Source organism: Lepisosteus oculatus, chromosome 18 (assembly GCF_040954835.1).
Source record: "Lepisosteus oculatus isolate fLepOcu1 chromosome 18, fLepOcu1.hap2, whole genome shotgun sequence".
Lineage (NCBI taxonomy): Eukaryota > Metazoa > Chordata > Actinopteri > Semionotiformes > Lepisosteidae > Lepisosteus > Lepisosteus oculatus.
Window position 1 is genome coordinate 4,863,726 of NC_090713.1, and position 26,758 is coordinate 4,890,483.

Sequence of the window (26,758 nt, forward strand, 5' to 3'; positions counted from 1 at the left end):
CAACATATTGTTAACAAAGGTAGGTTTGTGTTTGGCATTGACCCACTGACCATGGGTGAAGTGTGTGCGAGTGCGTGCTTGTGTCTGTCTGCCCTGGTTCCATGAGATACTTTCCCATCAAGTGCCAGGGCTCTCGGTTCAGTTCCTGGGGTGTTGTTTGTGTGAAGTCTTTATATCAGGATGTCAGGTCAAGTCTTGTTAGACCCGGAGGACAGCTTGTCCAATGGTTCAGGTCCAGTCTTTTAGACCAGGTGGTCAGCTGGTCTGATGGGTCAGGTCCAATCCAAGTTCTAGTGCACATCTGATTCAGGGGTCAACATGCAAGAACTGTTATACCACAAGGACATCTGGCCCAGTTTCTTGAAAGAAGTTGTGGAACACTCATGGAAAATATATACTGTATACTAATGGAAAAAAGAAATGCAACACCTCCTCCTCCACACTCTGGCCCTCTCATCTCCGTGGAACAGGCTGAAGAGTGACTTACCCGTGAAGAGGACATGATGCCTCTGCTGATGAGTCCATCACAGTATCAGTCTGGCCCACGCCAGTCGGGTGTGACGTCTAGTAGGTGTGAGCAGATGGCCTCTGACAGGTCACCTTGCTTTAAGGTCAGCAGCATGGAGTCTCATTGTCCTATCACTGATGCGGGCTTTGTATCTACCAGCAGTTTCAGCAGCAGTACCGGTGGCAGATCTGAAACGATCTCTCAGATGGGCCAGTCTGGTGTGTTGGTCCTGCTTTGGTGTGGTCACTCGATGGGGACCGGATCTTGGACGGTCATCTGTCCTGCCAGTCTGCTGAAACCTTCTCTGCAGTTGGGACACAGTGGAATGGCTTACTCCAGTGTCTGGCAATGCTGGCACATGACATGCCTGCCTGATGCTTGCCAATGGCCCTCTCCCTTGCTTCAGGTGACATTCTAGGCATTATGGAGTGCACAGAAAACTGGCAGTGACCTAAGGTTTGAATTAAGGTCTTTTTAAAGGTGGCTTGATCGGCATTGTTCCACCTGGACCTCATTGAGTAAAAGTGCACCTAACGCCCTTTTGTGTGATTGGCAAGTTGCAATGCCTCACTGCACAAGCTGTATTGCTGGTCAGAGGACTTAAAACAAATTGACTACTTTTTGTGAAAGTACACAAGTTATAACTATAGTATTCTCTTTCCAGAAAATGTTGTGTTTTTTTCCATCAGTATACTAGTGTATATATATGAATATCGATTACACAAAATATACAATAATGCTAATATTATCAATCATTTCCAAGGTTTAAATATGTGTGCTTGTATTGGGTGTTAAAACTAGACTTAGGAGTTGATAATGGACAGTTTCTCTCATCGCTCTGTTTCCTATGTTATCAGATGATCTGCGATGCATGGTGACACATCAGCAGGACTAACATGACATAACATAAATTTGAGCAATGAACTATTATTGATCTTAAACATAGTGTGTAGTGAAGTGATTACATTTTTTTTCCATTCATCTGTGTTGCAGGTTAATTTGAACAGGAGTGTTGGGGATCTGCACTCATTTGTTTTCTAATTTTACTAAGGTAAATTGTGTCCTAAAGTAATATTTAGGTCACATATTTATCTGGCTTGAGACATTCTGCAACATTGAGGAAAAGCCTCACTTACAGTATACTAGTTGATTCACACAAAAAGAAATGTTGGGAAAAACTCCCAATACCCACAAGAGGAATACATTCTTTATTGCATTGATGATTCCTCCCAAGCCTTTGTCTGCTCCCACTCTTTTTGGTTGGCTACATTTAGGGAACATTTTCATTCAAAGGGCTGAACTGCACTGTATATTGTACAGTGGTCCTGTTATGGTGGGAGCAGACAGCGGGAGACCACAATTATTCCTCATCGACACAAGTAAAACCTGGCAAAAGAAAATAAGTTACATGCGTCTTATTTCAGTGACCATGAATTATGGTTCCTTACCAAAAACTATGAGGAGGACAAATCTGTTCAAAAGCAGAGGAACAATACTGTAGCCTCTGCAAAAGCCAGAGACGATGCCTGGTAAAGAATCACAGATACAGTAAATGTAATGTGAAAGTTAATCATGTAACCCAATGGAGTATCTCAGGATGTAAGAAAATATTTGAATTTGGTGAGCACTCATGTACAGTATTTTAATTACTTTACTTACATATTTACTTTACATCTTTACTTTACTTTACATCTCTGGCTCCTCCTCTCTTCCAGCTTTTGTTCAGACACAAAGAAAGAGCTTGTATATTCATGATAAAAAGGTATACAATTTTTCATTGACTATGTTGATTGCTGTTAAAGTATTAAAAGAAAAATATGTCAAAAGATCCAGAAAGCATTACAGAACATAGTACATGTACTGTATACATTTTCACATAGTAGTGTATTTCTGGGCTGAAAAAACATCATACAGTATATATTCTGCAATAATGAACACTCTTTCGTCTGTACTTGTCTTTTCAACCAAGGATTTACTGTATTTGGAATAGAAATTTCTCCCAGACCTTCCTCAATGTTGACCTTGTAGGTAAATGCCTTCAAGCACAGCCTTTAATTCCATCCTGCTCGTTTTAGTCCATTTTGTTATTCAGAGGGAACTTCCTGATATGTTGCAATGTGCTGAAGAACGATTTGTGAATGATTCTGCATCCAAAGTCACAGCTGTGAGGCTGGTCTAGACAGAATAAAACTGAGAGAGTGGATTCAGCAGGTGCCAGCTCTGATAGAGAAGGGGTCTGGATAAGGCACTGCTTCATCAAGTGCTGAAACTTGTGTTCAGATGTGAAAAAGTGTCAGGTTCCACAGCACAGCTGACATGTTGATTCATGATTAAAAATCGTTTCATTCTTCCAAAGAAAAAGATTTACATGAATCAGGCTGCAGGCTATGAAATATATTTTCTCATAAACAAGGCTATTTGGTAGGTACAGGTGTATAAGACAAAAAAACAAAATTGGAAAAAAAAGAAAAAGTGAGATTAAGTTTAATTCTTGTTTTAATAATATTGTGGGGAAAATAACTCTCAGGATGCAGGAATACAGAAAACCTTCAAGATAATTGACTGCAGCGACTTCAGGTGCCTGGCAACAAGTTTCAGATAATTCATATTGTGCCCCATGATTTGAAATAAAACAAAACATGTATACAAGTTTTGAAACTTCATATTTTATTCAGAACATGCTCCAATTTCTAAGCGTGGGATAATGTACAGTAAATGTCAGCAACATCTAAAGACAAAAAAATGTCAGCTCTCACTCAGCAGTTGCTTGATTAAATGCATTCTGGAAACACAATTTTAATGTAGCAGGATGAAAAGGCTACATTTTAAAAAAAATCAATCATACAGTATGAACAATGTTTTAGAAAAAAAGCAATAAAAATAGTGGAGCATACACTGTTTTTCCATGCATTCACAGCATTACTATGTTTTTATATTGTTATGGCTCCTTCTAGTAGTAGTTTTTGTTATTTGTTATATGTAATTCTGTAGACAACTTTCTGAGTTTACTGTAGGTCTTATCACAGTAAGTGATATAGAATTGTAGGAGGAAGCTGTGTTGTAACATAAGTTTACTGCACAAGTGTGGCAGTCCTTATATATCTGCATTCTGGCAATATTTTTTCACACTTTCTATGCAAATAAACTCTTTGAATTAAATAGCAGTGTGCTTTCTATGAGAGTTACTTGGATGAGTAACCATCCATCAGTTGGGTGGACAGCTGGAAAGCAGCTACATTCAGCGAGGCCAGTACATTCTCTGACACAGCTCTGGATTCAGAGTAATGACTCGGAGACAAAGTAAGATAAACAAGTATTTATTAAAAATAACACACAACTAAACCACACAAAGTGTGTATATAACATACTGTACAACTAAAAAAATAGCTGAGTTTCTCCCCATTGTTCCAGATTCTGAACTGCAAATGTTTTTCTTCTGAGATGTTTTCACGTAGCACTAGGCAACAGAAGGTAGGACCCTGTGTGTGGCTATTCTGGCAACTGTGGTTCAGTGTCAAATCGAGGGACGAAAAAGTTGTCTTGGACAAAAGCTAGGAGGTCAAAAGCCGGGAAGGTTCCAAGAGCACAAGGTACAAAAATGGGAGGCGAAGTCGTAGTCGAGGATGAGTGCTTGGAGTCAAAAGTCAGGAAGGTTCCGAGGAGGCGATGTACAGTACCAAAACGGGATGCGAAGTCATAGTCGAGGACGAGAGCGAAGAGTCGAAATGCCGGGAGAGGAGATATCTTAAGGAAAGGGCTGGAAACGTACAAGTACGGAACTCAGGGAGGAAACCTCAATCGTGAACGAGGAAAGGAAGACAAGTGAGGGTTTAAGTAGTGATGAGTTAATTGGTGCATGGGTGTTTAGGGAGAGTAGAGCTTGTTGAAATGTGGGAGCGCTTGCATGCCGCAAGCATGTGCAATTTGTGACAGATGTGAACTTTCAAAAAGTGAATGGAAATACCCTCCCCCCCCCCTTGCCTTATCTCCTTGCACTGTACAAATCAACAACATTAACACAGAAAGACGAAGAGAACTAAACTAGGAAACTACAGCCCAATCTGTCTCAGTTGTGTTACAGAGCAGTACTAGAAGAATAATTTCAAAATAAAGACATTTTAGGAGACAACCACTGTGTATTTAGAAAATAAGTTGGAGTTCTTGGAGCAAGTATTGAGGACAGTAGATACACCAGAGCTCATGACATGTGAGTGTGAGGAATTAAGAATCTGTGAGGTTCAGTGAGGTTCCTGCACATGGTCTTGCCCGGGAAAGTTACTGGTCACACCAGGACACTGGGAGCACAGCAAACAAATGTACAAGGACTGTGCAGTTGTGTCCTTGGGAAAACAGAATTACAAGACCTGGGACAACACATAGGGTGTCAAATAACTGTTAGCACTCAGAAGGGAAAACTCAGCACACAGAGTGAGATTTACTAGTCACAGACATTAAAATTGAAAAAAATGTTTCAATCTCCACAGTCCATAAGCAAGAGAAAGCGACCTACTGAAGTCTGAATCAGAATATGAAAAAAGGAGATTATTAATATTACAGAATCACTCTAGACTGGTGGCAATGTCACTGTCATAACACTTCTCCTGCCATTCTGACTCTCTAAACACAGAGCTGTGGGTCAGGCAGGAGTGTTGATGAAATTATTACGCAGGGCAGGAGATCATGACTGAAGGATCTACAGAATCATAGGAGCTCAGCTCAGTACCAAACAGGACTGGAAATCTCTACACTAGCCTACTGTCACTGGGGTCAGGAAGGAAACACCATAAAATTGCTACTTGCTAAAATGGCTACTTGCTAATTGCTACAGTGGGACTAACAGTCCATTTAATATGTGCATTAGGGATTTTCTACTGTTATATTTAACAGCTGGTCTCTGTTTAAGAGACCCACTGTCCAGTTAAGGATTAATTCCAGTGTAGTTAGTAAACTTAAAAATCTTAAATGAAAGTGTTTTTTAAATCCTCAACAGTTAATGGTCAGTTAAAATCAAAAAGAATAAATATTTGCATTGTTACTTTGTTGTATTTGTTACATGAATTGCTCCTTATGAGACTGTATAACAGATAGGATTAAATTAGCTCAGAGACAGGAACAGGACTCATGGCAGCAGCTGTAATGTATCTGTGGGCTCCTGACTCCTGTATTTTCCACACCGGTCAAACCTGCCACTAACAGCATATTCACATGAAACTGATAAATACTAAAATTTAGTTTTTTTATAAATATATGAACATTTAGAAGGAATAGCGGCGCAGAGGTTAGCACTCCTACTGTCATGGGGGCCAGTTCTGACTCCTGTGAAGTGTGTTATTAAAGACCCTATGCAGGACGGTACAATCCGGAAATGACTGGAGAAGGACATCAGGGAAGACACGGCGAGGAACGCACGGGATGACGGACAAGGGGGCAGTGAAGACTGTGCATGGTGGAAAAGAAGTCCAATGGGGGAAATCAGGGCGCAGTGCAAGGTCCAGGTGCTGGGAGATCCAATTGAGATAAAGGCGACTAAAAACAGGAACAGGGAACTGGGACCAGGAACACGAGAGGTTAAAACTATAACGGAACAAGGCGCTCCGAGTCCCGGGCTCAGTAGCTCAGGACGTCTGGGGATAAGGCCTTGCTCTCAGACTGCTCCTGAGCCTGGTGGAAAGGCGGGCCTTCAGACATCCATCTTCCAAAGCTGAGCCCAGAACTACGGAGATGCCAGGCTTAAATAGGGAAACAGGAAACAGCTGGGATAAATAAGGCTGGGGAACACAATGAAAAAGGTAGGAGCGCCCTCTGGAGGAGGGATGACGTTTGTGACAACTACCTCACGATGCTGGGGCCCTGGGTTCCATTCCAGACCTTGGGTTCTACCTGTGTAAAGTTTGTACAGTATGTTCTCCTTGTGTTCATGTGGTAGGTTAATTGGCTTCTGGGAAAATTAGCCCTGATGTGAGTGTGTCTGTACTGTATGTCTGTGTGTCTGTGTAACCTGTAATGGCCTGGTGTATCCCACTTTCTGTCAGTTCCATCCCAGAATAGGCTATGGGCCTCCATGACCTTGAATTGGATAAGTGATTATTGAAAGAAATGTGATACGTAAAGGATACAGCTAAAGTGTTTACGTCTAATTTTTCACCTGTAAAGGTTTATTCATTAGAGACACAGTATAGCAGATAATTTGGTTTTCATCATCTTTTACTTCAGTGTCAGAAGAAGTTTATGCTTTGTTTAATTATTGAAGTTCAGTGTGTTTGTGTTCAGCTGAGCTCCTCCAGAGGCTGTGTCCTGTGTCACTGCCCTCACCCTTAGCACCTGCAGTAGGTCCCAGCTGCAGCAGTGCAGTTGCTGTGCAGTCCTGCTGAGAGAGGTTTTTGTACGAGTGTGTAACACTGTGTGAACACCCATTTACTGTTTGGGTAGTGTTGACCCTGACAGTAATAATCTGCTGCATCTTCAGCCTGGACTCCTGCGATGGTCAGAGTGAAGTCAGTCCCAGATCCACTGCCACTGAAACGTTCTGGGATCCCAGTCTGACAGGTAGTTGCATAATAGATCAGGAGCTTAGGAGCTTCTCCAGCTTTCTGTTGGTACCAGTGGAGGTAGTTGTTATTATACACTGCTGGACTGGTCTTACAGCTCACAGTGACTGTCTGTCCTGGAGCAGTAGATATTGTAGGAGTCTGGGTCACAGAAATCTGTCCACTGGATTCTGAAAATGAATGGGAAAATGGGAAAGTATTGAAAATACCAATTTATTCTGTAAATCAGTAATACATTATATGATAGACATGTAAAAACAGAATATATTAATAAGATATCCATTATGATGCTTTTATAGTTTTTCTCTTTAACTAAATTAACATAAATCTTGATTTTGTATTCACATGATATGTACATATTTTAAAATTTATAAAAATTTACAAACCCATTCCTACCCTGAACAGTGATGAGGAGTATCCAGATAAAGATGGTGAAGAAAGTCATTGTTGCTGTGGGTTCTGTTGCCATGAAGTGCAGCTCTCAGTCTGGAAATGTTAAACCTACAGGGCTATAAACTTTCCCAGAGCACTGAAGCATGTGCTGCCAATGCAAAGTGTCTCCAGTATGCAAATTGTCTTCCTGGGTTCAGCAGCACTTGTAGCCAGTCAGTACTGGAAACACAGGCTTGGTGCTGTGTGTTCTGACAGAGCAACATGAGCAGTTTAGCATCAACACTCCAAGGACACCAGGACCAGACAGAATGCAGCTTTATAAGGAGCAGAGGATGAGACACAATCAGCTGAGCCCTTATTCCACTCAAGACAGCAGAGTGTGGAGAGTCTGGTTAAAGCAGCACTTATCTCCGTGTGTTCATATATAGCAAAACAAAATGTCTTAACTTACTCTATGATCATGTAAGCCATACTATCTATCATCAGGGTATATGTGCTCATTTGTTGCTAATAAGTAAGTCTGCATGCCTGCATCTTTGATTGATGGGGCATTTGTTGTTCCTTGTGGCTCCTCAAATGCCAGAGGAACTGTGAACCTCTCTCTCAAGGAGAGATAAGAGTTGCACAGAAATAATTCTGGTGTAGCTCTTCCTTCTGAGTGATATTCCAACAGAACAGTAAAAGTGACTCTGCTGTCATCAGTCAAGCCTGTGAAGACTATGTTAATTTTTCCAGCAGCAGCTTCAGTTTCTCACCACATCTTGAGATTTCAAAGGCAAAAATACTCCAGGGGCAGTCTGAGTTAAGTGCATCTGGGCTGATTTGCCTAGCGTGGGGGAGAGTGAGCTGCTGGAGGGAGGTGTCACACTGCAGGGGTGTCGGAGAGCTGCATCTGTTCATGGGCAGGAAAGCAAGAGAGCAGGTCATGGGTCTGGTCAGGATGTTTTAAACAGAACATCAGTAACACTTTATATGAAAAATTACGGAGGACTTATGAATATTAACTTGATACTTCATCAGCTCGTTGCTTTAATCTTATTTGTGAGTAAGTTTTACTAATGTATTAGTGCTGTACAATTGAACTTCCCCTGTATAACAGTGGTTAAGGAACTAATTACATTTCTGAGTTATAAGTGTTCGATATATTTGATATATTTAATGGTGCACACTAACTATATTGCACCAATAATAATTGTGCAGCAGCAGCGATACTGTATCTGTCTATAACTGGCACCTATTCTGAAATTTGACCATTTGTCATTCTCAGTCATACAGTAGGTAATTCATATTTTGCCAAGTCTATGTGTGGGTTGCACAATTGTTAACTGCCTCACGGTACTGAGGCTCTGGGTTCAATTCCTGGGGTGCTGTCTGCATGGAGTTTAGATTTTCTCATGAGTTTGTGTGGGTTTCCTCTGTTTCAGGGGAAACAGGTGCTCCTGTTTCCTTCTACTGTCCAAAGATAAGCTGCTATCTTATCTTATCTAAATTGGTTTCTGTTTGTATTTAAATATACTTTGACAGTGTCCAACTGTATAATCCCCTGCAAGTGGCTCTTTACTCTTCTCCCCAGGGGACTGGAAACATCCCAACAGTCAGTTATGTGAGCAGAGCCTAATGCCAAGGGGCTTCTTCACAGAGGGCCAGGTGTCCTGATGCACTGTTCTGTTCTCAACCAGCCCCTCTCAATCACAGGTCCAGTCAAACCTGTCAGCAACCCTCATGTTACCCATGAATGTGTGCTTATTGTCCAGTGTCTGTGTTAAGGGGGTCTTTGATCAGTGAAGGAAATACTGTATGTAGGATAAGGCATGAAGCTTCACCAACACAAAGGTGTTTCTGGCCCATCAGATTAACTTAAAGTCTATACAGCCCTCAACACCTGGTGCTGAAAAACCCTCCATTTTGCTCTGTGACTAAAACATGAGTCTGTCTTTTTAAAAACAATCAATTCTTTGGAATTGTGGGGATTATAAATTATATATAATATGCATGTTTTTGTATTGTTTACTCACACAATTGCTTAATATGAGGAACCTTGCTGGAGAGCTGGATCCTCATAGCAGGTGCAGTATCAAGTCTGTTCATGTGTTTTGTTTTCATTGCAGTTTAACACGCAAATCCAGTCTCACAAAAATATGTTGCAGTAAAGTGCAGAAACACTCGATCAGCAGGTGTCTCCTTAGACAGGTCCTCTTGAATTACACTGCTTCTCAGATTATTAAACGGAAGTACGTTAAACTGTTATTTCAACCTGACTCTCATAATCTTGAGCTAATAAAATGACTGGCAGATGGAGGTCAAACCCAAGCAGTGTCGTAGTTGGTGGTAAGAAAGTAGAGCTCAAGCAGGGGCAGCGATAGTTCAGATAACCCCAGATATTCTCAAGGACTGCAGAATTAATTTCAATCAGAAACTCACAAAGTGTAGCCACAATCTAAATACTTTTCAAACACCTGAATACTGTTTACACATAGGTACAATTTCAGATGTTTTAGAAAGGAACTTTCACTAGTATTGGCATTTTATAGAAAACCTATTCAACTGGGGAGAAGCACCATTTGGAAAATATTGTTTGTGAAGTTTTGTGAGCAAGCCTGCATGTTTTATAGTTTTCAGAGACACACCCTGTTCCTATAGAGAACATGTGAAATAGAGCTGTAAAAAATGACTTGTATCTTTTGTCCTTTTGTTTTTGGGACTTGTTTCAGTGTTGAAGTGAGCTCTGCTCAAAACAAGTTCCATCTGTCCTGCTGGCTTAACAGTTTGAAAAAGTGTGCAGTTTGGTTTTGAAGATTAGATTAATCAGATTGATTAGTGGTGCTGGCAGATACAATGTGCGCAGCATAAGCTCTCCCCAGAAAAAAACATATTTTTTATTCCTGGATGTTGGTGTTTATTATGATTCACATGATTTCTATATTACTATTTATCATACACTAATCAAAAGGTTTACCCATGCTGAGATTCACTTGGACACATGAGCTGCTGATGAGTTCACATTAATGATCACATAATGTGCATCTCTGTATTTGTGCCTTGTGATGGACTTTTGTCCTGTCCGGGGTGTATCTTGCCAATATAGTCTCCAGCTCCCCTGCAATGTACTGAGTAAAGTACATGGATGGAATTGTGTGGAAAACATACAAATCCTACAAGGGAAACTGTGCTGATTTGTGTTAAAGCACTGAACACACAAGGAATTGAGAGTGTGAATGAGCAGATTTACTGTAGCAGAAGAGTGTGAGTGAGCAGAGTTACTGTAGGAGAAGAGTGTGAGTGAGCAGAGTTACTGTAAGAGAAGAATGTGTGCGAGCAGATTTACTGTAGCAGAAGAGTGTGTGTGAGCAGTTACTGTAGGAGAGGCAGGAGTACTGAGCTGAGATTATGTGGAAGAGCTGAAGAGCTGATGTCACCAGGCAGTCTGGTATTCTGATACATCTGAAGATGAGCTTCTCCATTCTCTGACTATCAGGACAGAATGGCAACACAGACACAGCAATAAATGCAGCTACCCAGACTAGCAAGGTAACTTTGGAGAGGGAATACAGAGGAGTCACTCAAGTAACAGGAATTTAAAGAGTCTGAAGGCAGAGTTTGCAAGACACTGTCAGGCAATATGGTGTTGGGCACTGCCCCCTTATGGATAAAGATGTGTGTACCATTTACAGTGCTGCATACAGTATGAAAAACTGATTTATAACTAAAGACAAAACAATATATTTATTGTTGGTGTATGTACAACTTATTTCTTTACTACCAATGAAAAAAGAGGAGAAAGACATTCCACAACACAGACACGCCTCACACTCCACAGACACATCATAGACACTTATAAACATCTATACAAAACCCCAATAAACACTCACATCCCACCGACTCTAGACTCTAGACAGAGTCTAACAATTTCTCTCACCCTGGTCTATATTTGCTCTTAGGATTCAGAGAGCAGTTGCGCATGAAAATAGTTGAATTTCTGTCACTTCAGTGTGCCGTCAGGAATTTAGAAACAGCAAGATCATCTTTGCCCTGGGTCACCTGGATTTGAACATCCCAGCAGGCACAGCGTTTAGGCCTCAGGGTGGAGTGGGGATGGACTAGTGACTGTTTTTTGATTGTACTGGAGTTTGTAAAAATTTAAATCTCAGAAAACCATTTTATTTTGGTGGAAACATTATTACTAATATCCCTGTTGTGTAATGATAACTTACAAAATACTCCAGATTGAGTATAAATAGGGTCTAAGAGTGATATCTATTTATAATTGTAAAATGTCTGGTTGATGCAGCATTAATAAAATCTGAAACAATAAACTTAAATCTTAATATCAAGAAAAGCATTGACACATGAATTAAACTTTTGAGAGGTTCATATTGATGCCATTGTGCAGACTCAGGTCTGTCCAAAAGCTTCAAGACGGCGCCCTCTAGCGCAGACTGCAGATCAGTGTCAGTCTGTAGTTGAGGAAAGGCCATCAGACTGAACTGACGTGACTTTCAATAGCACTTAGACTTCATTACAATTGAGAGAGATACGATTAAATTAGATATTAGTGTAGACAAACCATTTTGTCAAGGCAAAGTATCAACACTTGTCAGTGTATTAGTCTGAATTCTTCAAATTTACTGAGGCTGATCAAAACTATTTCTTTGGGAGATGAAGACTCTTGTCTGAACTAAATCCCAACAGGCCTGAGGGAAAACACCTGTTGTCCTTAGTCACCTGACCAGATGGCATAAGATAGTCAGATATTTTTTTTAAAGTAAGCAGATTGTTTTCTAAATGATCTATAAATTACTTAGAGCAATAATCACCTGTTTAATGATCACCTGATCAGAATGAAACTGAGGTCTTTAGAAACTGGTGACCTAAGCGTGACCAATAAAACCTGCTGGAGTGGGGTTGGGGCATTAGGGGTCACACTGTCTCATCTGCATCTGAATAGATAAGGTCACATTGCAAATAAAGACATAATTGTAATGCAGCTAGGTTGTGGTGAAAAGGATCCGATGCAGATGCAGGAGACCTTGGGAGGTGAGTAAGCGAACAGAGCAAATCCAGGAGCTGAACCATAGTCCGAAGGCGTAAGGTAGGTCAAGATCCGGTAAAGGCACTGGTGCCGAACAATCCAGAACGAGAGACAGGTTCGTGGTCGAAACAAGAGTGGCAGGGTCAATTCCGAAAATAGTCACAGGTAGCAAACAATCCAAGGGGCGAAACGAGAACTGAAGTCCGAAGGCAAAAGGTGAAGTCAGAAAATCCAGTAAGGCAAAAGCTAAAGAAACGCTAGGTAGAGCAACACGAAGTGAACTCAATACCGAGCAGAGATATACGGGTAAGGGAGGCTTAAATAATGCAGCCTGCCGCACGGTAAGGCGTCTGATGAGAAATTAACACGTGCGGAGGCGTTTGTAATTATCACCCTGCTGCTGGAACTGATTAGACCTCTTAGGAGCTGGTCTGGGCCGGTTAGTGGTCGTGACAATAATAAATACTGTATTACAGTTTGTGCTTAACAACTGTAAATATCAAAACTGTCAAAGTGCAGAGTAGGTGACCTAGAAATGTGTGCACTTTGGGTTTTTAAATAGGTTTCTGCTACTAAAGGCAACTTTTAGTGTCTTATATTGGTAAATATAGTAAAATTCAGTAAAATTCAGAAAATTGAGTTCAGTAAATTGGTCAAAAACCCTTTCTATCACACTTCTAAGAAATGGCAACACAAGTTTAAAACACTGAATCCAAACAATAATGTGAGATTTAAAGTCTGTTTGTGTGCAGTTGAGCTCCTTTACAGGCTGTGTCCTGTGTCTTTGCCTTCACCCTCAGCACATGTGCAGTCCTGCTGAGGGAGGTTTTTGTACGGGTGTGTAACACTGTGTAAACACACCACCACTGTGAGCACTCTGACAGTAATAATCTGCTGCATCTTCAGCCTGGACTCCTGTGATGGTCAGAGTGAAGTCAGTCCCAGATCCACTGCCACTGAAACGCTCTGGGATCCCAGTCTGACGGGTAGTTGCTCCATAGATCAGGAGTTTAGGAGCTTCTCCAGCTTTCTGCTGGTACCAGTTTAACCAATTGTTACCATACACCGCAGGACTGGTCTTACAGCTCACAGTGACTGTCTGTCCTGGCGCAGTAGATTTCACTGCTGGAGTCTGAGTCACAGTAACCTGCCCACTGGATTCTGAGAATGAAAATCAAAACATGAGGTGAAAAAAGGATGAAATCTTCCTAACGTTTGGACTTTTAATATAAATATAAAGTAATTCCTACCCTGAGCCCAGATGAGGAGTGTCCAGATAAAGACGGTGATGAAAGTCATAGTTGCTGTGGATTCTGTTTCCATGAAGGGCAGGTCTCAGTCATGAAGTGTTAAACTCACAGAGCTATAAACACTCACAGAGCACTGAAGCATGTGCTGCCAATGCAAAGTTTCTCTTCTATGCAAATCGTCTTCCTGTGTTCAGCAGCACTTGTAGCCACTTAGTGCTGAAAACTCAGGCTTAGTGCTGTGTGATGTGACAGAGCAAGATGTGCAGTTTAGCATGAACACTCCCAGGACAGCAGGACTAGATAGAGAGCAGCTTTATAAGGAGCAAAGGATGATACACAATCAGCTGAGTCCAACTTGAATGGAGTGGAGTGTGGAGAGTCTGATTAAAGCAGTACTTGGTTTTGTGTGTTCAGATACAGTAGCATCAATAGTTGAACTAAAACTATATTTTACAGAGACTGAAGCATGCAAATGCACATATTAAGAACAATACAACCCACATTTTATATAAGTTTACACTGTCACAAATCAGCTGATCAGCTGTGTTCTTATTCCACCCAACATAGCTGGAATGGGGTGGAGTGCAGAGAATCTGGTTAAAACTGCACTTGGCTCTAGTTGTTCAGATGCAGCACAAATACTAACTGCTCTGATTTAAACACTCTTAATACTTTTGGGGCAATACAAGAGAGACAATATGTTCAGTTCAGATATGACAAAATACCTTGTTATATGTTTGTGGTTCCATGGGACATTCTTCACAGTGTTGAAGGAAAGACGTGTTTTATCTATGGGGCTGGAGAGACACTGAAAACTTATTTTAATGTTCATGGGGAGTGTGTGTCGCAGGATGTGGGCCGTTAAGGCAGTCAAAGGGTGGGGATTGATTGGGCTATGTTGATTAGTATTGCAGGATGTGGGCCATTGAGGCAGTAAAAGGCTGGGTGATTAGGTTATGTTGATTTCCAGGGTGGTGTCAATGTTGCCTCTCAAACAGGGGGGAGACTGCAGTCGTCCCAATGAATACCGCCTAGCAGGAACAATTAGGTATCGAGACTTGGAGGTGTGAGGAGTCGCAGAGCCAGTTTAGCCAGACAAAGGGAGGAGGAGAGAGAGCCGGAGAGTGAACAATGAACTGATAAGGTCCCATGACACCTAGCTCGGCACCCTCCTGGAAAAATACTGGGCAAACCCGATTCTGCCAGGGACTGTGGAAAATCCCCTGAAATGGATTTGCTAAGCAGAGGGATAAAAACACCGGAGACAGGACAGAGGGGTCTCGAACTCCCACTGGACCCTGGAGACGACACAGGCAGCTCCGGGGAAGCTGCAGAGTGCGAGACCATGGAGGCAAGGACCTATTAATCCAGGAATCTACAACTACGGGAGACATTGACATCGTAACAGCGTAACTGTACAGAGACTTTTTAATACCTGAAGGCAAAGGACAAAGAACCTGGCCCAGCTGACGGATACAAACTGAGCGGAAATAGAGTACAGCTCGTGAGAGGATTTCTAGTGTAACCTGAACGGAGACAGCAAAATTGAACTGGGTGATACCCCTCTCCTTAAAGTGGTTGTTCGTCTCCAGGCCATCAACGACTTTCACCGATATTAAGAAGAAATGTGGTAGTGGCCTCCCTTTACAGAAGAAAAGACTGCTGTCCCTCTGGATTTCATTGCGCCCCTTTGAACTATTTTCTCATTGTTGTGGATGTTCCTTTTTTATGCTTCTTAGAATAAGTAGATTGTGTTGATGTATGTAGAAAATAAAAGGGCATTTATACAATATAAATGCTTGTCGCTGCTCTGTGTGTGCATTGGTGATTCTGGGAGATAAACAGAACCTGTGGTAATGTAGAGGGGCCCTAGCACCCCATTTGTATTGCTAGGTGGCGTAGTCGTACACGAGGCAGGAAACATTCCTCGCCCATAGGGTTCACCTTACTGTGACACCCCTGTCCTCTCAGACAGTTTTCTGTTCTTCTAGATGACCGACAGTTGAAGGGGTCAGTCCTCTTCCTCAATTGTGTCTCTATTTAAACCTCAAACATTCAGACCCTGAGATCTAAAGTTTCCACCTCCCTCCTTCTCCTCCTTCTGTTCTCGCTTTGTCTTTGTATCAGCCGAGCCCTTATTCCACTCAACATAGCTGGAATGGAGTAGAGACTGGAGAGACTGGTTGAAACTGCCTTGCTAAGATATAGCAGGATTACTAATATCTGTTGAGTTTTAAAGGTTAAATGCACTACAGGCATTAAAACAAAAATTGAACCCAACTTTTTATTGAAGTAATTTTTTATAGCAGAGGTTGAAATGTAGAAATGCACAGTTACAATGTGTTATGTGCTCTGATAAACCATCATATATTTAAGAATGATGTGTGTAATTATATCAATTAATTTTGGCATCTTTTACTAAAATATGTTTTATAGATCAGGGAATACCTGGAGTAGTGGTAGCAGTAGTAGAAACTCTTCTTAATCCTCATCTTCAGTCAATGTTACAGCTGTGCTAAGAGTGGGATTACAGGCACTGTAGCACTGGTGCTGTGTATTTACTTGTACAAACAGGTGCTGGAAATGTTCCTCACACTGTGATAATCGAATAAACTTAAAAATATTAATACTGAAGATTAAGTATTAATATTAGTGTATCTTACCCTAACCCTTGCTAATCATTGACTTTTAACACCCTGTACTGTAAAAGGTATACAGTATGATCACCAGCTATAATTCCAATACATGCATATTTTGGACAAGTTAATCAGTCTCATAGCATAGTCCTTTACATTAAAGAGATCATATTAATGACTATGCAGTGGGTGTAAAGCTAAGGATTTAGCAATTATCCATGATTATCATGGAAAAGTATGAGTGTGAATACATTGTGTTCACCCTGGGCCTTTGGTGTTATTTTATTCTCAAAGTCCTTCTTATTGATCCTGTTGTGTATGTTTGGAGGGATTTAAAAAATATTTGTGGTTCTATGAGCACTACTGTAGCCATACTGTGTCATGTGGTGACAAATATGAGAACCAGCTCTGGGGCAGTTAGACAACAGTTGCTAAAAAAATTTAATTGATGAATGAATTAAATTAAATGAAAGGTGAGATTCACTTTACAAAACATCCTTTTGTTTCTGGGTTCTTTCTATCCCACAGTCTGCACCCCAACAAACCCTCAGAGATGATTCAGGTCAGGTACATGGCAATAAGAATTGAACATCTGTGTCTTGAAAAGACAGAATAAAATCAGAATAAAATTTGAAAAAAAGTAAATTTGGGAAAATCTAAATTTAAAAAAATAAGTTGCTTGTTTATTGCTTCATGAAACTCAGAAAAGTAAATAGGGAGCATCGATTCATCTTCTCGAGAAAAGAAAGTAGAAGGTGAAGCTCCACTGGCACCCAGAGGTGAAGATTTGAAAATTGGGGAGGGAGGGTTTAGGGAAAAATCAAACCATGGTTTGAAACAGGGATGTCCAACATCCACCCCCAATACAAGCGCCATGGCTTGGTAATCCAGAAATTGATGTTTCAAGGAGATTAATTAAGTGTTCAGAAAAGTATAATGTTATTCTTGTCCTGTTCAGGGAATCACCCTGGCACTGCCTAAATCCTTTGAATATGACCATGATGGATGATGATTTCTTGTTTATCCCTCCTTGGTGATCTACTCTCCATCCTTCAATCTCATCTTCAATTTGCTCAAATACTTGACCTTATTTTTTTAATATTGCACCATCAGATCAACCTGGACACCACCTGGCTCCTGTTCCTGCAGTCATGGAATGGCACCACCTTTTACTACAATGACTACCTCTGTCTCCCAGAGACCTCCATCCCTTCACTGACACCACATGATCCATAGGCTGTGGGGATCATGATGGAAACAGCAGTTTGTGGCCACCTGACCTCACAAACACTATTTCCTCAAATTAGTCTTTCTTATTCTTCTGCCGCACCTTGCAAACTATACCCTTGTAATGACAAGGCCTATTTTTTCACTTAAGCAATAAGGCATGTGAGGCCATGCTATACCGGTTAAGAAAGGTATAAGATGTGAAGAAGGGGGTTAACTGATTTCTTTCTGCACAAGGACTGGACTTCTTGTGACACAAGACATTCCAGGCTTTAAGTTATGGCAGGAAAGGGGGTAACTGATAAGGATTCCAGATGCCAGCTAGGAATCCCCCCCAACGAAGGAAACCTAAAACTGACCATTAAGAGTGGTCAAAGTCTGGGAACTGTCCGAACACCGTGACCTCTCCCCATTACCATGGAAACAAACTACGTTAGAAGCGGCTGAAAAGTGCTATATAAACTGGAAGTTTTGTACTTGTATTTCGAACAATACTTCAGTCTTATTGTTTCTTGCATGCAATAAAACTCATCTGTTTAAACTTCATCTCGGGATCCAGAACTTATTTGTCTGTTACAACACCAGAAACATTTTAACTGCGACTATATCCACGATATAGCACAGACCTCGAATACCTTGTTACTTTTATAAAACGGTCCCCAAATATGTGATTGCTGTATAAAATGAATTTAAATTTAAAAAAAATTATTTAACACAAAAATTAAGCTGTTTACGTTCCTCCACCTGAGAATATAGTCCCTCATTGCTACTGAAGAGATTAGGGAGACACCTGGGAAGTGAGGTAATAATATCATTTTTTGTTTTTGTATTTTTGCAAACTATGCAGTCTAGTGGATTGAAGTTAGCTTTGCACACAAATATAAAAAGCTGCTGCCTGTCCTTGGTCAGTAAGATAAAGGGCATGTATTTGGTAAGCTGGCTGAACACCCAGAACATGAAAAGAACTAACTGTTGTCTAGTCTGCAACTTAGATATAATTAATTGGCATGTGTTGCTGTCTTATCATTTGTTCAGAAAGTGTTGTAGTAATTTGTTTGTTTTAAGGTATAAAAGATCATCTTTAGCTACTTATTTTTAAGTCCGGTGGTGGCAAGCCGGACTTCCATATGCATATAAAATAAAGAGACTTCTGCTTCACAGACACCTGAACTTTGTCATTTGTATTACACAACACTACGCAACGCAGAAACACAGCAATAAGTAACATTAACTCGCAAAGAGAGGACATTAGCTAGCCAATATGATAAAGGAATAAATAACTTGTTTTTTGTTTATTTCTTTAGCACATTTATTTGAACATTTCCATTGATCGTACAAACATTGAAAAACTGTCCAATCCCTAGTTTGTCAAGCATTTTATTTCTCGCTGTGGGAGTGCTCCCACTTGTGCTGGTTTTAGTGCCTACCGCCAGGATATCACTCCAGTGCTTTGTCATTAAAATTGGGTTTCCAATAACGCTGTAGCAAACTCTTGTTTTTATGTTGTTACGACCCCAAGTGTCTAGGGGAAAAGGGGTATAACATTTAGGATAATTCTTTTGGAAGCAGGGGGGTTTTGGTGAGGGACTAGGAAGCGTGATAACAAGGGTAAGGAACTAGAGTGGTGCCAAAGAAAAGAAAATAACAAACAAAATGGAGCTGGCTAGGACAGTGAGGAAAAGCTAATCTGACTACAAAAGAAAACCCGAAACACACGGTCTTCGGCGTCTTCAACACCCTAGCTAACCTGCACTGACTACCCAAAACCATACAAGACAAATGGCACTCACCCATACTAAACTAGTGTACTAATACAAAATCAACTAAGTGTGTAAAGTGTACCCCAACAACCTAAACTAACCTTATACACAAAAGTTCACACAAAAACACAATTGAACCAGGAATACAAATAAGGGAAAACAAGAGTAATCAACAGGAGCAGGGTACAAAAGAACACAAAAGTTGAACATGTAATACTGGGGCAAGGTAATGGCAAAACAAGGATGAACAAACAAACAAACGAAAGTACAAAGAAACTAACAAAAAAAACAACAAAACAACAAAGCCGAAGCTATACGAAAATACACACACACAAAGCAAAACAAACCAACAAACAAAGCTGAAGCAATAACCAGAAGCGAAGCGAAGCGATAACCAAAACCAAACGGGACCGAAGTCAAACGAAAAGCCTTTTCTTCCTGAAAGCCTCCGTGTTATATAGTGAATATAATGAGTTCTGATTGGCTGAGGGCTGATTGATGATGACATCATATTGAAACAGTGGTGTGATGGTTGGTCAATGCTGAAGGGAGAACAATCAAGGATCAGAAGTGTGGACATAACAGAAAAAACACACACAGAACACACACTGGGACGTAACATATGTCTATTATAACATACATAATCTCCCTTGCATATCATAATTTCTAAGAATGAAAATGATTTCAATTAATGGACACTATCATTCAACGAGAGCACAACATATCATAAGGATCCTCAATAGCTCAACAAGGACAGAAGATCAGATACCTGAGGATCCAAGCTTTTTATCTACGCTTTATTATCTACGCTAAGATGTAGTCTTTAAAAGCCTATGGGATTGATTTGATTGACCGTTATTTATCAGTCAGCGTATTGATATTTCTATATCACACTGTAAAAAGTCAAAATTCCTTCCAGGGTGTGCGTATATCAGAGAATATAGCACGGCTCAAAAGCGTGTCAACCAATCAGATTTCAGGACTGAAACTATCCCTTTTATAATTAGAATTAAGGTGCTATTAAAGATTTCTAATAATCTTTGTGTGCCTTGACCATTTAGCCTGGTGCCTACCTGTGTAAATACACAGGGATGTAGCTAAAGAGACCTCTCCTTGTGATCTCAACCACAGAATGACCTGGTGGTCTTCACATGTGGGAGTGTAAGAGAGGTGAGTTTGTCTTCTGGATAACGATCCTTTCTACAACAGAGGTGATCTAAACTCCCATGATGGATGTACACTGCGAATGCCTGGATGTCTAGTTGAAAGCCATAGGTACATCTGGATATGATCTTAAAAGTCACAGGGCACGTTCAATCACCTAAAGGAAGATCCACCAATGAGTGACCTGTAAGGTGGGCACCAGCGGTATACCTGATGGCATCTCAGACAATCACCAACTTGTGATGCTATACTACAAAACTATAACTCAAGTCATTTTCCGCTGGTTAACTCACTGACTCAATCTCTTCATCTAAACTGGCAAACTGAATTTTCAACCATGTGACTGCAAGCAGTCCGAGTCAGGTCTTAAACTTTTCTCAGAGAAGCCAGGCTGAGAGAGTGTGTCAGTAAAATGCAGAATTCCAAGATATTCTTCCTGAAACAGAAGAAATATTCTGTTTGTAAACCCAACGTTATCTTCGACAATCAACAAAATTAGACAGATAGACTCTTTTTGTCAACATCCAGAATATCCAAGCACACTCTTGTAATGTTTCATAGCCGTTCAGGGACGCCAAATATGTAACTTTAGTGGCTCTCTGAAGGCACCAGTTCTGTAGGGTTTGGGCATTTACTGAGACAATTATTAATTGTAGCAGTAAATCACAAAATTGATTCTTTTGATGGCTTTAGAATCCAACCATGCGACATAACTCAAACAACGCACACACACAGGTACTAATACACAAGGATACATTTATTAATACATAAAATATGCATATAAACCTAACAGATCTTATCGAGAGGGTTATCAGAATACAAAAGATATATATTCAGTCAGTTACAAAGAGTTACATATATCAAGAGGACATACGTTCAGTATATCATTCATTTAGACCGTTTCATAAATGATACTGGTTATAACTTCTACATTAGATACTCAAAACAAGTACATAACTCTTAGGAATTAAATTGATATCAACTGGTTGGGATAACAATTGAATTTTCGAGCTGTAATGCAGTGAAGTTGAATACTCATCCAATTTCTGGGGATTCAGATCTCCTGCGGGCACAAAGAAACAGTTGCAGGCTGTTGCTGTCCAATCCGCGCTCTCTGGCTCGGTGCCAGGCTGTGCTGTGCGGCTTGCGACGGTGCGCTGCTGATGTTCACTGTTGGCTTTAACTAGCAAAGTTTGTGCACAGGAGAAAAGATGACTGTGGGTCCCAGCAAGTCAGGAAGAGGACCGGTTCGTTCCTGATGAAGAGCTAGTTCTGAATAGTGATTCAGCTGTCCACAGTTCCGACCTGTTCACGAGGCCTGCTGCTGGTTACTCTCTGGCAACCTCCACTCTAGACTCTTAGAACAAAGGAAAGTTCTGGCACTCGGACACACTGGCCGTTCCGTGGTTGTCCGGGCTGAGTCTCAGGATGGTAAGGAGGCGCGCTATGAGAATGTCCTGCCCTTGGGAGCCTTCTGCTCCTGGGCCGTCCTGCCCTGGAATTCTCCTTTGAATTCCCTTTAGAACAGTCCACAGAATCCTCTCCAGAATCTTACTGAATCTTACTGAATCTGAATCTCTCAGGCTCTCTGTGTTGCCTGTTTTTACCTGGAGGAACTTCAGCTCATTGATTGGCTGAAAGTTCCATGGGCATCAGAGTCCCACGTGGGTTACTCGGCCCTACCAGTCCCTGATTGGTTGATCAAGGTGAGATATGAGTCACTTACTCCTGACACTTAGGAATGCAGTCCAGATGTCCATCTGGCATGCCCTAGACAGATAGGCGCCAATGGATGACCATTGATCATGATAGCCAGGCTTAGCTAAGTGCATCCCCCTTTGGGAGCTGTCCTAGGACCTTAAATCACCCTGCATGAATAGTCTCTCTGTGGCTGCACCACAGAGATGAACAGAGAAATGGGGCCTCATTTGGGAAGCTCAGAAACACTTAATTCTGCCTTATTATTAAGCCTCGCCGCTACACTCTGAACAAAAACTATAGCACGGAATGACCTAAGTTCCCCTTTTGACTACCTTTCAGACCCCTAGAGGAAAAACTGTGCACAAACTGCTTTTAAAGACCAAAGTAAAATTTCATTATTCACATCATAATTCTCAAGAGGTGTGCTATTATTCCAAACACACATTTGATGTTTAGTTCATGATAGTTAATGCATATTTACTTGTGTCTGAGAATATGAATATGATTTAGTCTTACGAAACTGATATAACCTATGAGCTATAATCGCTGCATATTTTAACTCTGAAATTATTAACTCTTTTCTTTATAATCCCTTTGTAATCAGTCATTCATATCACAGCAGATCATTTCTCAGATGTATTTTGTTACGCTTGTTGTTTTTTATGCATGTATTGATTACACTGTATCAATAAACTGTATTCTGTGTATTTGTAATTCCTGCGTGAGACTGTAAATTAATATGTTTGATTGGTTTCTAAAAGTCGTCAAATTGTCATGGGAGCTGGTCCTGACTCCCGAGTAGTGCGTATTTTGGACCCTATGCAGACGCTATAATCCGGAAGTGACTGGAATAAGACTTCAAGGGAAACACAGCAGGAGCAGGACGGGATGACAGACAGGGGGGCATGACAGCTGTGATCTGGTCCTTAGGGGGAGTGGCGGGGGCGAACCTAAGGTAGTCCAAAGGGGAAACCAGGACAAAGTCCAGGGTCCAGGAGCCAGGAGATCCAATCCGAGACAGACAACATTAAAACCAGAACGGGATCTTGAACAGGAACAGGGACAGAGAACCTGGAGGATAAAAACAGTAATGAGGCCAGGCACTCCGAGCCCTGGACTCAGTAGGTCAGGAAGCCATGATGAAGCCTATGCCGTCTCATAAACTCATAAATTCCTGATCTGTGCAGCAACTACCTGTCAGACTGGGATCCCAGAATGTTTCAGTGGCAGTGGATTTGGGACTGACTGCACTCTGACACAGGCTGAAGACTGCACTGCTGAAGATACAGCAGATTATTATTGTCTGGCTCAATCTACTAGTGGTCTGTACACACAGTGTTACACACCCGTACAAAAACCTCCCTCAGCAGGACTGCACAGCAACTGCACTGCTGCAGCTGGGACCTCCTGCAGGTGCTGAGGGTGAAGATAAAGACACAGGACACAGTCGGTGGAGGAGCTGAGTTGCAAAGAGACACAATAAGCTTCATGTGTATTATTAAAAGATTACTATTTTATTTTACTTTATTAAAGTGAATAATTTTAATACAAACATGAAGTTAAATTTCAAGAATAAACTGCAAAAAAAATCAAAAACTAAAATACACCCACTGCATAAGTATTCTCCCACAAAGTCTAACTTTGCTGGAAGCAACATGAAAAGCAATTACTTTACATCTGTGACTCTTTTTGGACATGTTTTTGCCAACTGTGCACATCATGATGGTGCAATTTCTGTCTGTTCTTCTTTATATGTTCTTCTTTACAAACATACTCAAGCTCTGATCAACAGCAATTTTCAATTCTGGTCCTCTGACTTTGTCACTCATTGACATTTTCTTTCTTATTCCTGAGTCACTCCAATGCTGATTTAGCCTTTTGATTTGGGTTATTGTCCTGTTCAAAGTTGAATTTTCATCTCAGAAATGAGAACTTTAGCAGAGTGAAGCAGGTTTTACTCTGACATCTGCTACTTTGCTCCCATTAATTGCCCCCTCACTCTTGACAAATGGAGTTTATTTAATGAAAGTTCGGGAGGGATGACAACAACCACTCTCAATCATTCCCAGCCGTCGGTAATTAGCAATCACTCCCTTCATCCTTCCTCCACCGAACGCTATATATACCAAATGCGATATCTCTCTTCCTTGCGTGTGAATTTTGCACCCCACCTCCACCCCAAGTCCACCTCTGCAGCTACTCCTTGGTTACCTTGCGTGGGGGTCCTGGCCTCCTCGTCCTGTGGTAAGGAGGTCGGTTCTTAGCCAAGCGGGTTAAGCCAAATATTCGCTCCACAATAGTTAATTACGCTTTGATCTTGGGCGTTGTCATTCCTAGTGAAGTCTCCCAGTTCCTTCTGAGGAGAAGCAGAACTATAACCTGAAGCTGCTCCACCATGCTTGGCAGTAGGGCTGCTGCTGACTGAGTGATGGACTCTATTGGGGTTGCGCCAGGTGTAACACTTTCTATTTTGACCAAAAAATTCCAGTTTAGTCTCATGAATGTTTTGCAGTAACACTGTGCTGAATTCTATTTCAGTAATGGTTTCGGTATTTCCATAATGGTTTCCTTCTTGCTTCTGACATTAAAGCCAACACAGTTGAGTGATATTGTTGACTCAAAGGTATCCAGCAGCTATATCACCCTTCAACTCACAACTGGCAACTTGTTGGTGCTAAGAAGGTGTGAGCCTGGCCAGCACCTGGATGGGAGACCTCCTGGGAAAGTTAAGGTTGCTGCTGGAAGAGGTGATAGTTAGACCAATAGGTCATAATGCCCCAGTACAGTAATGAGAACACCATACTGTAAAGAAGGCACAGTGTGCCATTGAACTATGCAGCCCTATCATAGCCTCTGGCTGCTCAGTTTGGAGGGACAGTCTGATCTAGGCTTGGTCTGGGTGGGACAATAACCTTCAGAGAGCTTCACCTGGTGAAATTTAACACCTCCTGCACATCATACATGGGTCTACAGTCTCCCTCTCTACTGATCTTCGGCTAAATGGAAGATCTTGAGATCTTGGAATTTAAGATGGCGACACGCATGGAAGCAGCAGCTGATCCGAGTCTGGAAAAAACGGTGCTAAATGTTGTTCCACTGTTAAATGTTGTCTCTTGTCTGAATTTTTCAAATGTCTATGATCGTCTGACCCTGCTGGAAATTGGAAAACAATGCAAGGATTATCTGCCAAGAATTCTGACGGAGAAGCTAAGTAGCCTTGGCTTACTGAGAGCATCAGGTCCTGGGACAGTGCCGCAACCTGTTGCAGGTGTCCGAGAGAGGAAGTGCCAGAAACAGTGTGAAAGGAAACAGAAACGAGGCAAGAGGGCTTAAATGTAAGCTAATCCTAGCAGACAGGCTCTCCTGTCAATTTTACTTTCCAATATACGTTCTCTGGAAAACAAACTGGATTACTTTAGATTACAACTGGCTACTCAGCAAGAGATGGAGGAGTGCTGCATCTTTATTTTTACTGAAACATGGCTAAATGACCTTATTTTGGATATGCCCATTTAGCTAGATGGATTGTTTTCCTTCCATGCGGACAGGAAAGTTACAGCGACCGGTAAGTCTCTCGGAGGCGGTGTGTGTGTTTATATAAACAAATAATGGTGCAAAAATGCTGCAGTAGTCTCCAGTCACTGCTCATCATCAGTGAAATTAATAACAGTTAAGTGTCAGCCCTTCTGTTTACCAAGGGAATTTACTACTGTTCTTTTTGTGGCTGCGTACATCCCACGCAGCGCCGACTCGAAAGAGGCGCTGCAAGTCCTTTACGATCTGCAAAGTGCTCACCAGATGGCTTTGTCACTGTTGCCGGCGACTTCAATTGTGCAGATCTTAAGACAGTTCTTCCTAAATTTTATCAATATGTTAATTTTACAACCAGAGGGGAGAACATTATGGAATTAGTTAACAAAAATATCCACAATGCATACAAGGCTGTTCCCCGGCCCTACCTGGGCTACTCTGACCACCTCTCTGTTATGCTTATTCCAGCAAACAGACCGCTGCTCAAACGTGCCAAACCAGTTCTGAAACAAATCAGAGTATGGCCAGAGGGAGCAATCTCAGCATTACAGGACTGATTTGAGCACACAGACTGGAATATGTTCAGGGAGGCTGATACCTATGATCATCTCATTAATTTAGAGGAGTATGCAGCATCTGTGACTGGCTACATCAGTAAGTGTATAGATGATGTCACTGTCTCTAAATCTATCATCACAAGGGCCAACCAGAAGCCATTGCTGACTGCAGAGGTCCGTGCACTGCTAAGAACCCGTGATGCTGCATTTAGATCAGGCGATAAGGCAGCCCTCAGGACTGCGAGGGCCAACATGTCTCATGCCATCAAGGAGGCAAAATGAACCTATGCACGGAAAATCCATGGCCACTTCCTGGACACTACAGATATGCGGTGCATGTGGCAAGGCATCCAGGCCATTACTGATTACAGGACTACTCCACATGCCAGTGACAGTGATGCCTCCCTTCCAGATGTGCTGAATAACTTCTATGCACGGTTTGAATCACTGAATG

General features: G+C 41.4%; 1 long non-coding RNA gene and 1 gene segment (V, D, J or C); one reads left to right on the plus strand and one right to left on the minus strand.

Annotated features, from left to right (window-relative positions):
* Positions 1-26,758, plus strand: part of LOC102684827 (immunoglobulin kappa light chain-like) — a 142,475-nt gene that overhangs the window by 106,326 nt on the left and 9,391 nt on the right.
* On the minus strand, positions 11,154-13,877 carry LOC138223946 (uncharacterized). The gene is made up of 2 exons (XR_011182364.1): positions 13,729-13,877; positions 11,154-13,639 (listed from the first exon to the last, which is right to left on the minus strand). It is a non-coding gene; the product is annotated as an uncharacterized lncRNA (long non-coding RNA).